Here is a 12,380-nt window from a genome sequence, read left to right as displayed (position 1 = left end):
TTGCCAGAGAATATAATGTTCATTTCTCGACCATAACGTACAGTAGTTTTAGAGAATTATGCAGTACCTCCTACCTGCCTCACAACCTCAGATCACGTGTAGCCACTCCAGCCCAGGACTTCTTCATGTGCGGGATTGTCTGAGACCAGCCACCCGGACAGCTGAGCGAGCTCTGGGTTTGCACAACTGAAAAAATTATCTCAGAGAAGCTCATCTGCGTGCTCGTTGTCCTCACCAGAGTCTTGACCTGACTGCAGTTCTGCGTCGTAACCAATTTCAGTGGACAAATACTCACATTCGATGACCACTGGCACGCTGGAGAAGTGTGCTCTTCACGGATGAATCCCGGTTTTTAACTGTACCGGGCAGATAGCAGACAGTGTGTATGGCATTGTGTGGTCGAGCGGTTTGCTGATGTCAACGTTGTGTATAAAGTACCACATGGTAGCAATGGAGTTATGGTATGGGCAGACATAAGCTATGGACAACGAGCACAATTGAATTTTACCGATGGCAATTTGAATGCACCGAGATACCATGACGAGATCCTGAGGCCCATTGTCGTGCCATTCATCTGCTGCCATCACCTCATGTTTCAGCATGATAATGCACGGTCCCATGTTGCAAGGATCTGTACACAGTTCCTGGAAGCTGAAAATGTCCCAGTTCTTCTATGGCCTGCATACTCACCAGACATGTCACCCATTGAGCATGTTTGGGATGCTCTGGACCGATGTGTACGACAGCGTGTTCTAGTTCCCGCCAATATCCAGAAACTTTACATAGCCATTGAAGAGGAGTGGGACAACATTCCACAGGCCTGAACTCTATGCAAAGCAGATGTGTCGTGCTGTATTAGACAAATGGTGGTCACACCAGATACTGACTGGTTTTCTGATCCACGTCCCTACTTAAAAAAAAGGTTAACTGCGACTAATGAATGTATTCCCATTGACTCATTTCCTTATATGAACTGTAACAGTAAAATCTTTGAAATTGTTGTGCATGTTGCATTCATATTTGTGTTCAGTGTACTTACTAAAACTGCATACTGTGTACTAATCGTATTACATACAATTTAGAACATGCTGTTTAGTAAAAAATGAATGCAATAAGCAGCAAATATCAGCATACTTGGCTCATCGTACTGAGACTGCGTAATCTAATGCGCAATTGCGTTGATTCCCGCCATTCGTTAGTTTTGGAACAGCGTGTCCCCTCACCTGAATATCAGCTGTTGTCAGTCACACGTGGATCTCGAAAGATGATTCTCTTCCTCAATAGTGTGCAGCGAATTCTACTAGATGAAAAGCCAAAATGAGTGTGACATCCAGGGCTTGAAAGCATTCTCAATTTTCAAAATTTCACATACTATAAAACTTTCCTTTTTCGCATACCCAAAATGCCTACTATTTAGTGTGTATCTCACCAGAACAGGTCAGGAACAAAAAGAGAACGAGCAATGCATCTGAGACCCCTCTATAACCACTCAACCATTTTTAGATTCAAAATCTGAGTTGCAACCAATATCATTTCTGTTGAGTTAACTTCCAATCAGATGTCAAACCTACAGGATCTAAAGACAACAGCACCACTTGCGTCATAGAGATGTGACACGAGGGGGTTGGTGTGGTAATGCAGCATTCCTAAGATGACACAAAGGAACTCTTGCATACAGTATTAATAAAGGTGAGGTCGGGAGTTGGGCCGGCCTACACACAGGACTGTTGATGGAGATTCTATGGATGAAAAACGTTGTTCAACGCCAATGTGTTATATTATATTTGCTGTTATTGGTTGATTTGAAATAGTATGGAAATAGCTAGCTACCTGGAGTTGTCCATGGTCCTGAAAATCACTGTCCTGAAAAGCTCTCTAACTCCTTATCCTCTCCTCCTCCCATCCTCTCACTCTATCTCCACCTTCTCCCTCACTCCATCCCTCTCCCCTCTCTCTCCCTCCCTATCTCCAGTAACAACATTCCCTGGACTAATTGGAATGCTGTCAGCAGGTAAATGCTTTGTGACCAGGCTAGTGACAGTCACGCCATCCTACTCTGACTTTCCCGGGGACCATCAGTGTGACGAGGACAGCTTTGTGCCAGTGTCAGCTCAGGGATGTGGGATGTGGCCTTTGAACAGGAGCAGGGATGGCTGGTTGGTACTGACCTGACACACACACACATCACACAGAGCAGCAAAGGATAGGACAGCCACACAAAGCGAGTGGAATGATGCACTGCTGTGGAGTCTGACAGACTCCACACACCAAGGTTATTATAGTTGTGTGTTTTTGTATTTGTTTTTATTTCTATTAGTTTTAAGATTTAAAAAAAATAACAAGTTCAGTTTTCAGATTTGATTTACTTGTTTTTATTTAGTTTAAGTTTCGTGATAAAAAGTGTTAGGGACAGAATGTAGCCTGTGTGTGGGAGGCTAGGAGCCATTTTTGTGTTATGTCTTTTTTTTGTGTTTTTGTGGATGTCACTTCTTGCCACTGTGGGGTAGTAAATGCATAAGGTGATGGGTCAGGCCATAGGTTAGGTTAGGTTTAGAGGTAGACTCAGCAAGATGATGTAGATGTACACAGTGAACAGTAGTACCGGATCAATTTCTGCAAGAAAATGTACAATTTAATGTCCAAACATATTATTTTGCAGGCGCTGCCGAAGGCTATATCGGTCCGCTATTAAAGGATAAATTATTCTTATTTTTTTAGGGGGTGCTGCAGCACCCTCAGCATCCCTACTTCCCGTGGCTATGCAGACGATGGTAGATGATGGTGATGGAGTCTGCTGATGATCTTCTAGAGGGAAAGTCTGGGAACCAGCCTGACTCTTATAGACCACTGGAGTTCTCCTCTTCCACTCTGTGTAGCACCCACTTGGGTGATGCCTCAGCAGATCTTGGCGCAAAAAAAAGCTCCCACACAAAGTTCAGAATAGTAGCCAGTTGTCTTCACTACGAGCCCTCCGTCTCAGCATTGCAGCATTCCTCTATCTCACCTTGCTCTCACACGGCAGGCCACTTCTCAAAGGATGTTCTCAAAAGATCAGGAATTGGCTGCCAGGTGAAACAAAAAAGATGGTACTGTGTCCAGATGCCTTTATCAAACAAGGACATTGGCAAGCTCGCTAGCCAAGCCAAAACATATTAACTTGTCAGTCAATCTGCAAATCTGTGGCTCAAAAACACCAGATATATGCAATCATAGTCAATGTTATCAAAAACAAGAGCTGATTAAAAATCCCGTCGCAAGGATCTGTACACAATTCCTGGAAGCTGAAAATGTCCCAGTTCCTATATGGCCTGCATAATTACCAAACATGTCAACCATTGAGCAAGTTTGGGATGCTCTGGATCGACATGTACGACACTTTGTTCCAGTTCCCCACAAAATATCCAGAAACTTCGCACAGCCTTTGAAGATGAGTGGGACAACATTCCACAGGCCACAATCAACAGCCTGATCAACTGTATGCAAAGGAGATGTGTCATGCTGCATGAGGCAAATGGTGATACTGACGTTTTTTTAAGGAATCTGTGACCAACTGTATTGTCAGTCGTGTGAAATCCATAGATTAGGGACTAATTCATTCATTTCAATTGACTGATTTCCATGTCATCTACAAGACCCTGCTAGGTAAAGTCCCCCCTTATCTCAGCTCGCTGGTCACCATAGCATCTCCCACCTGTAGCACACGCTCCAGCAGGTATATCTCACTAGTCACCCCCAAAACCAATTCTTTCTTTGGCCGCCTCTCCTTCCAGTTCTCTGCTGCCAATGACTGGAACGAACTACAAAATTCTCTGAAACTGGAAACACTTATCTCCCTCACTAGCTTTAAGCACCAACTGTCAGCAGCTCACAGATTACTACACCTGTACATAGCCCACCTATACTTTAGCCCAAACAACTACCTCTTTCCCTACTGTATTTAATTAATTAATTAATTTTGCTCCTTTGCACCCCATTATTTTTATTTCTACTTTGCACATTCTTCCATTGCAAATCTACCATTCCAGTGTTTTACTTGCTATATTGTATTTACTTTGCCACCATGGCCTTGTTTTGCCTTTACCTCCCTTATCTCACCTCATTTGCTCACATCGTATATAGACTTGTTTATACTGTATTATTGACTGTATGTTTGTTTTACTCCATGTGTAACTCTGTATCGTTGTATGTGTCGAACTGCTTTGCTTTATCCTGGCCAGGTCGCAATTGTAAATGAGAACTTGTTCTCAACTTGCCTACCTGGTTATTAAATAAAGGTGAAATAAATAAATAAAAATATGAACTGTAACTCAGTAAAATCTTTGAAAATGTTGCATATTGCATTTATATTTGTTCAGTGTATTTACTTAAACTGCATACTGTGTACTAATCGTATTACATACTATTTAGAACATGCTGTTCAGTAAAAACGAAGTGTAATCTCGCTTCTTGTGACGGCCGGCCGCCCAACAACCTGCCCGCTTGACCCTATCCCCTCCTCTCTTCTCCAGACCATTTCCGGAGACCTTCTCCCTTACCTCACCTCGCTCATCAACTCATCCCTGACCGCTGGCTACGTCCCTTCCGTCTTCAAGAGAGCGAGAGTTGCACCCCTTCTGAAAAAACCTACACTCGATCCCTCCGATGTCAACAACTACAGACCAGTAATCCCTTCTTTCTTTTCTCTCCAAAACTCTTGAACGTGCCGTCCTTGGCCAGCTCTCCCGCTATCTCTCTCAGAATGACCTTCTTGATCCAAATCAGTCGGGTTTCAAGACTAGTCATTCAACTGAGACTGCTCTTCTCTGTATCACGGAGGCGCTCCGCACTGCTAAAGCTAACTCTCTCTCCTCTGCTCTCATCCTTCTAGACCTATCGGCTGCCTTCGACACTGTGAACCATCAGATCCTCCTCTCCACCATCTCCGAGTTGGGCATCTCCGGTGCGGCCCACGCTTGGATTGCGTCCTACCTGACAGGTCGCTCCTACCAGGTGTCTCCGGAAGGTGGTGATTGACTCCGCTGTCCTGGCGTCGTGAGGGAGTTTGTTCCACCATTGGGGGGCCAGAGCAGCGAACAGTTTTGACTGGGCTGAGCGGGAACTGTACTTCCTCAGTGGTAGGGAGGCGAGCAGGCCAGAGGTGGATGAACGCAGTGCCCTTGTTTGGGTGTAGGGCCTGATCAGAGCCTGGAGGTACTGAGGTGCCGTTCCCCTCACAGCTCCGTAGGCAAGCACCATGGTCTTGTAGCGGATGCGAGCCTCAACTGGAAGCCAGTGGAGAGAGCGGAGGAGCGGGGTGACGTGAGAGAACTTGGGAAGGTTGAACACCAGACGGGCTGCGGCGTTCTGGATGAGTTGTAGGGGTTTGATGGCACAGGCAGGGAGCCCAGCCAACAGCGAGTTGCAGTAATCCAGACGGGAGATGACAAGTGCCTGGATTAGGACCTGCGCCGCTTCCTGTGTGAGGCAGGGTCGTACTCTGCGGATGTTGTAGAGCATGAACCTACAGGAACGGGCCACCGCCTTGATGTTAGTTGAGAACGACAGGGTGTTGTCCAGGATCACGCCAAGGTTCTTAGCGCTCTGGGAGGAGGAAACAATGGAGTTGTCAACCGTGATGGCGAGATCATGGAACGGGCAGTCCTTCCCCGGGAGGAAGAGCAGCTCCGTCTTGCCGAGGTTCAGCTTGAGGTGGTGATCCGTCATCCACACTGATATGTCTGCCAGACATGCAGAGATGCGATTCGCCACCTGGTCATCAGAAGGGGGAAAGGAGAAGATTAATTGTGTGTCGTCTGCATAGCAATGATAGGAGAGACCATGTGAGGTTATGACAGAGCCAAGTGACTTGGTGTATAGCGAGAATAGGAGAGGGCCTAGAACAGAGCCCTGGGGGACACCAGTGGTGAGAGCGCGTGGCGAGGAGACAGATTCTCGCCACGCCACCTGGTAGGAGCGACCTGTCAGGTAGGACGCAATCCAAGCGTGGGCCGCGCCGGAGATGCCCAACTCGGAGAGGCTGGAGAGGAGGATCTGATGGTTCACAGTGTCGAAGGCAGCCGATAGGTCTAGAAGGATGAGAGCAGCCAGATCGTTGTATAATTCCTTCTTGCATCTACGCGCTCTCCTCCTCTCACCTTTTCCCTTCACTTGTGGACTTCAGTGCACAACACATCAGCTGTCTGTGACCAGGCAAAAAAAACTTTCCAAGCCAAACCTTCATATCATAAACGCTAACTGCTACACACAACCTACATCGTTGTCAACCTATGAGCTAACGTCAAGTCAACAACATAGCTACTAGAACTAACATGTTAGTAAACCCACTACAATTATGCAATAAAGTGTACAGTTAGCAAGCAGTTTAGCAGTTACACTGGTGGGCCCGGTGGCTACAAATGTTTTATTTTTAAAATGTTTATTTAACTAGGCAAGTCAGTTAAGGACAAATTCTTATTTACAGCCAACACCAGCCAAACCCAGACGACGCTGGGTTGATTGTGAGTCGCCCTATGGGACTCCCATAGTTTTTTTTATTCACTGAGGAGGATGGTCCTCCCCTTCCTCCTATGATAAGCCTCCACTGATTCACACACACACGTCCATTATACACTGACATCTCTCAGATTTTGCCCATACACACCTCCATACACACAACATCACACACACATGCACCACACACACACGCAAACACACACGCACGCACGTGCGAGCACACACACACACATGTACCACCACACACACCTCCACTTAAAACGCATTTCCCCAAGTGTGTACTTGGACAGAGGTTCTTTTATCAAACACACTGTGTAAACCGTATACACATCCATCGCCATAACGGCTCTGAATGAACTCCTGCCAATACGTTATGGGGTGGCTAATTAAACCAGGCTGTTGACAGTTGTCATCGTGACCCCGCTGCATTAGCCGTACCATGCTAACGCTAAGTGACGTGTTGACAAGACACAGGCCAGGGTTGTCCTGTCACGCCCTTTGGCATTGGCCACAGGATGTAGTAATGTCAGGTCAGTGCAGAGAGGGGCTGTATGTGCGTGTGTCTTTCTGTCTGTGTGTGTGTGTGTGTGTGTGTGTGTGTGTGTGTGTGTGTGTGCGTGCGTGCGTGCGTGCGTGCGTCCGTGCGTGCGTGTGTGTGTGTGTGTGTGTGTGTGTGTGTGTGTGTGTGTGTGTGTGTGTGTGTGTGTGTGTGTGTGTGTGTGTGTGTGTGTGTGTGTGTGTGGAAAAGCAGATTGACTGTGCTAAAATGCAGATGTCCCTGTCTGTGCCATCACTAAGCAGAAGGAGAGGCAGCTCAAGGGGACGGCTGCTCCCATTGAAGGATCTGGGGATCTCTACAACAGCCTTTAAAAGAGCAGCGGTCTTAAAAAACACATTTTAGAGGCGTTGAAATAGCAGTGTGTTTCACAAACGCTTAAAAAATGTAGTGAATTACATGCAGTGAGCAACTTGTTCAATGCACTTAAATGTAAAGGAGCCTAGAATAACCTTTTGGGGTTCAAAAGAGTGCCACTGTGGGGGAACCTTCTCAGGTTAAAAAGATACCCACTGGTCACACACTGGTTTAATCGACGTTCTTTCCACGTCATTTCAATGCAATGATGTGAAAAACCAATGTGGAATAGACATTTTATTGACGTCTGTGCCCAGGGGGTTGGTTCAAACAGTAACCTTTTTGTGATGGGAGGGGTTCAATCTTAACCTTTTTAATGAGATATTGTAGCGACGGCAGCCTATCAGAAGATTGGAGGAGAGGCTTTTTGGAATGCGCATCTTTCAGATAGTTATTTTTGGCCACTCATGAGAATAAATGTATTTCCTATTCATCATGTTAAGTTTGTACTCTACACGGCAAAAAAATATCCTTAAATATGTATGCATATTACACATTGTAATATAATATTAATAATATTAACATTGTTGATTACATAAAGTAATAAAGTGTAAACTATTCCAACATTGGGATTTGCATAGGCTCTCTATAAGCCTTGATGAAGCTACAAGACTGTCAGTGTTTGGGGCCTCCCGGGTGGCTCAGTGGTTAAGGGCGCTGTACCATCAGAGACCATGGGTTCGCGCCCAGGCTCTGTCGTAACCGGCCTCAACCGGGATGTCCATGGGGCGACGCACAATTGGCCTTGCATTGTCCGGGTTGAGGAGGGCTTGGTTCAGTAGGGATATCCTTGTCTCATTGTGCACCAGCAACTCCTGTGGTGGGATGGGCACAGTGCACGCTAATCAAGGTTGCCAGGTACACAGTGTTTCCTCCGGCACATTGGTGCGGCTGGCTTCCGGGTTGGATGTGTGTGTTAAGAAGCAGTGCGGCTGGTTGGGTTGTGTATCGGTGGACGCATGACCTTCAACCTTCATCTCTCATGAGCCCATATGGGAGTTGCAGCGATGAGACAGTAGTAGCTACTACAACAATTGGATACCACAAAATTGGGGAGAAAAAGGGGTAAAAATCCCCCCCCCCCAAAAAAATAAAAAATAAAATAAATAATACTGTCAGTGATCAACCTTGAAATAGTACTCATAAAGGAATGGATAATTATTTACAAATTGCTATCACCGAAAACCACATATTTTTTACCTTCTTCTGAGTTTGGCATAACAATCAAACTGCAAAATAAATTCAAAGTGCTCCGCATACGCCAGCAAAAAGGTTCCTCCAGGAATGTTATATTACAGTGCCTTGCGAAAGTATTCGGCCCCCTTGAACTTTGCGACCTTTTGCCACATTTCAGGCTTCAAACATAAAGATATAAAACTGTATTTTTTTGTGAAGAATCAACAACAAGCGGGACACAATCATGACGTGGAACGACATTTATTGGATATTTCAAACTTTTTTAACAAATCGAGAGACTGACATTTTTCCCCATTCCTCCTTGCAAAACAGCTCGAGCTCAGTGAGGTTGGATGGAGAGCATTTGTGAACAGCAGTTTTCAGTTCTTTCCACAGATTCACGATTGGATTCAGGTCTGGACTTTGACTTGGCCATTCTAACACCTGGATATGTTTATTTTTGAACCATTCCATTGTAGATTTTGCTTTATGTTTTGGATCATTGTCTTGTTGGAAGACAAATCTCCGTCCCAGTCTCAGGTCTTTTGCAGACTCCATCAGGTTTTCTTCCAGAATGGTCCTGTATTTGGCTCCATCCATCTTCCCATCAATTTTAACCATCTTCCCTGTCCCTGCTGAAGAAAAGCAGGCCCATGATGCTGCCACCACCATGTTTGACAGTAGGGATGGTGTGTTCAGGGCATGGTGTGTTCAGGCGTAAAAGCTGTGTTGCTTTTACGCCAAACATAACGTTTTGCATTGTTGCCAAAAAGTTAAATTTTGGTTTCATCTGACCAGAGCACCTTCTTCCACATGTTTGGTGTGTCTCCCAGGTGGCTTGTGGCAAACTTTAAACAACACTTTTTATGGATATCTTTAAGAAATGGCTTTCTTCTTGCCACTCTTCCATAAAGGCCAGATTTGTGCAATATACGACTGATTGTTGTCCTATGGACAGAGTCTCCCACCTCAGCTGTAGATCTCTGCAGTTCATCCAGAGTGATCATGGGCCTCTTGGCTGCATCTCTGATCAGTCTTCTCCTTGTATGAGCTGAAAGTTTAGAGGGACGGCCAGGTCTTGGTAGATTTGCAGTGGTCTGATACTCCTTCCATTTCAATATTATCGCTTGCACAGTGCTCCTTGGGATGTTTAAAGCTTGGGAAATCTTTTGTATCCAAATCCGGCTTTAAACTTCTTCACAACAGTAACTCGGACCTGCCTGGTGTGTTCCTTGTTCTTCATGATGCTCTCTGCGCTTTTAACGGACCTCTGAGACTATCACAGTGCAGGTGCATTTATACGGAGACTTGATTACACACAGGTGGATTGTATTTATCATCATTAGTCATTTAGGTCAACATTGGATCATTCAGAGATCCTCACTGAACTTCTGGAGAGAGTTTGCTGCACTGAAAGTAAAGGGGCTGAATAATTTTGCACGCCCAATTTTTCAGTTTTTGATTTGTTAAAAAAGTTTGAAATATCCAATAAATGTCGTTCCACTTTATGATTGTGTCCCACTTGTTGTTGATTCTTCACAAAAAATACAGTTTTATATCTTTATGTTTGAAGCCTGAAATGTGGCAAAAGGTCGCAAAGTTCAAGGGGGCCGAATACTTTCGCAAGGCACTGTATATTGACAGATTGACATATTGACATATTGACGTACCTCCGAGAACCCCTCAACTAGACAAAAGTGCAAATATGAACCCATTGACTGCAATGGTTCCTTGAGGAACTCCAGGGTTCCTCGAGATTCTCCAGGGTTCTTTAAGTTACCCCTAACTCTAAGTGTACACACAACGCTTTCCAGATGTAACAATTATGGTTGTTAGCTACATTTAAAGATTTTGCAAAAGAAGGAGTAACAATTACCTAGATGGAAGAGAAAAAAAATCACCTGTCACTCTCTCTCTCTCTCTCTCTCTGGTCTCTCTCTCTCTCTTCTCTCCAAGGGAAGGTCAAGGACACATGCATATTCATGGAAGGGACTGGCACAGAATCGATGGCTTCTAATTGTTTTCTCCTGGTTGGCGGAGGGACGTGCCAGTGTCATATTGATCTGTTTGAACTGAGGGCCTCTCCACAGATCACCACTGGGAGACCTTTACCTGTGCGCGCGTGTGTGTGTGTGTGTGTGTGTGTGTGTGTGTGTGTGTGTGTGTGTGTGTGTGTGTGTGTGTGTGTGTGTGTGTGTGTGTGTGTGTGCATCTGTAGAATGAGAACCACACCAGAGCCTCGTTCCACCATTCATTGAGTGGCCCCCTTTATCCCTTAACATCAAATATGAATGTTAAGCATGTATTAGTGACAGTGCCATATTCCAAGGCTTGAGCTTATCCGTTTAAACTCTCTCACCTGCCCTGACTTTAATTCAGCTTTATCGCTTTGGAACTTGATTGGAGTCTTTAAACAATACAAGGTCCCCTCACTCTCGTGTAGGTCCTTTGTGGCTGGTTGAACTTTCCAATTTGAACAAGCATAGCTTCAAGATTGTGAGAGAAAGGCAGAGTGAAAAGATGGGGAGGGGGGAAATGAGGGTGGGTGATTGAAAGAGAGAGAGAGAGAGAGAGAGAGAGAGAGAGAGAGAGCGAGAGACATTAGAGAGAGAGAGAGAGGAGGTCTTGTTGCACAGTGGGAGCAGTCTGGCTTGTCAAATCTCTGCGATGAGAGTGAATAGGCATATCTATTCTGAGCGTGGAGGGGTGTCATGCACTGTGGTTTCATGGTTCAGGATAAGACTGAATAAAGCCACAGCGTAGCTCTTTCTCGCTCTCCCTCTGCTGGCCTGAGCCCAATTAGTACAGTTACCAGTGGTCTATGACAACCTGTGGTAATACTGCTCCGGTTTCAGGTACTCTAACTATAAATTAAGGGATGGGTTCTCCATATGTGCCTGTGACATGGTCCTGAGCCTACCAAGCTATCTTTGGTAAGGCTGAGGCTGCCGAGTTTGAGGATGTCCTAATATTGCCACCTTACATTAATGCTTACGGAATGGGGTATTTGTGGTAGGCCAACTAGAGCATGTGTTATTGTGGCCAGGTCCGTGTGTGAAGAATAGGTGTCAAATAATGCAACCCCCTTTCTCGTGACTAAAGAGTTGCGTTCACCAGCTTGACAGAAATAGATTCTCGCTCAGATTAAACTTTTGCATTATGTGGTTATTGAGCAGTGAAAACTTTAATATTGTCTGCATCCCAAATTGGTACCCTATTCTGTATGTAGTACACGGGTCCTGGCCAAAGTAGTGCACTACATAGGGAATAGGGTGCCATTTGCGAAGCGGCCTGTTTTAGATGGCAGTCAGAGGTTAAGGTACCAATCAGACTATACAGGCCGCAATAAAAGATCTGGGACCAGGCTAGGGGTTTGTGTGTTAGGGATTGAATAATGGTATTGAAGAAAGGCTGTCTAAGGTCAGGTGTGCCTGTGTTAGATATTGTAAGAAGAGACCACCAGAGGGGGACAATGATAACAAAAGGCACACCTGACATGTCCGTCTCTAGGAGTGATGATTTTGGATCAGTTCTGCCTTCTATTTCACAATGAAAAAAACTACATTTACCTGATTGTAGATCGGCACTTGTAACCTGAAACACTTATAAATATGGGCCTTGATCCAAACTGCAGGGTTACCCCTTAGAGAAAAGGCGAGAGAGAGAGAAACAGAGGCAGAGAGAAAAAGAGACAAAAACCTACAGCTCCGTGCATATTCTGCTATATCTTCAAGATCTGTTGCTTCCCTTCCCCTCCCTCCTCGGTAATAAGGGTAGGGTCATTTGCCCCCTCCCCCTT

Source organism: Oncorhynchus masou, chromosome 24 (assembly GCF_036934945.1).
Source record: "Oncorhynchus masou masou isolate Uvic2021 chromosome 24, UVic_Omas_1.1, whole genome shotgun sequence".
NCBI lineage: Eukaryota > Metazoa > Chordata > Actinopteri > Salmoniformes > Salmonidae > Oncorhynchus > Oncorhynchus masou.
Note: the sequence above shows the minus strand (reverse complement) of the source record.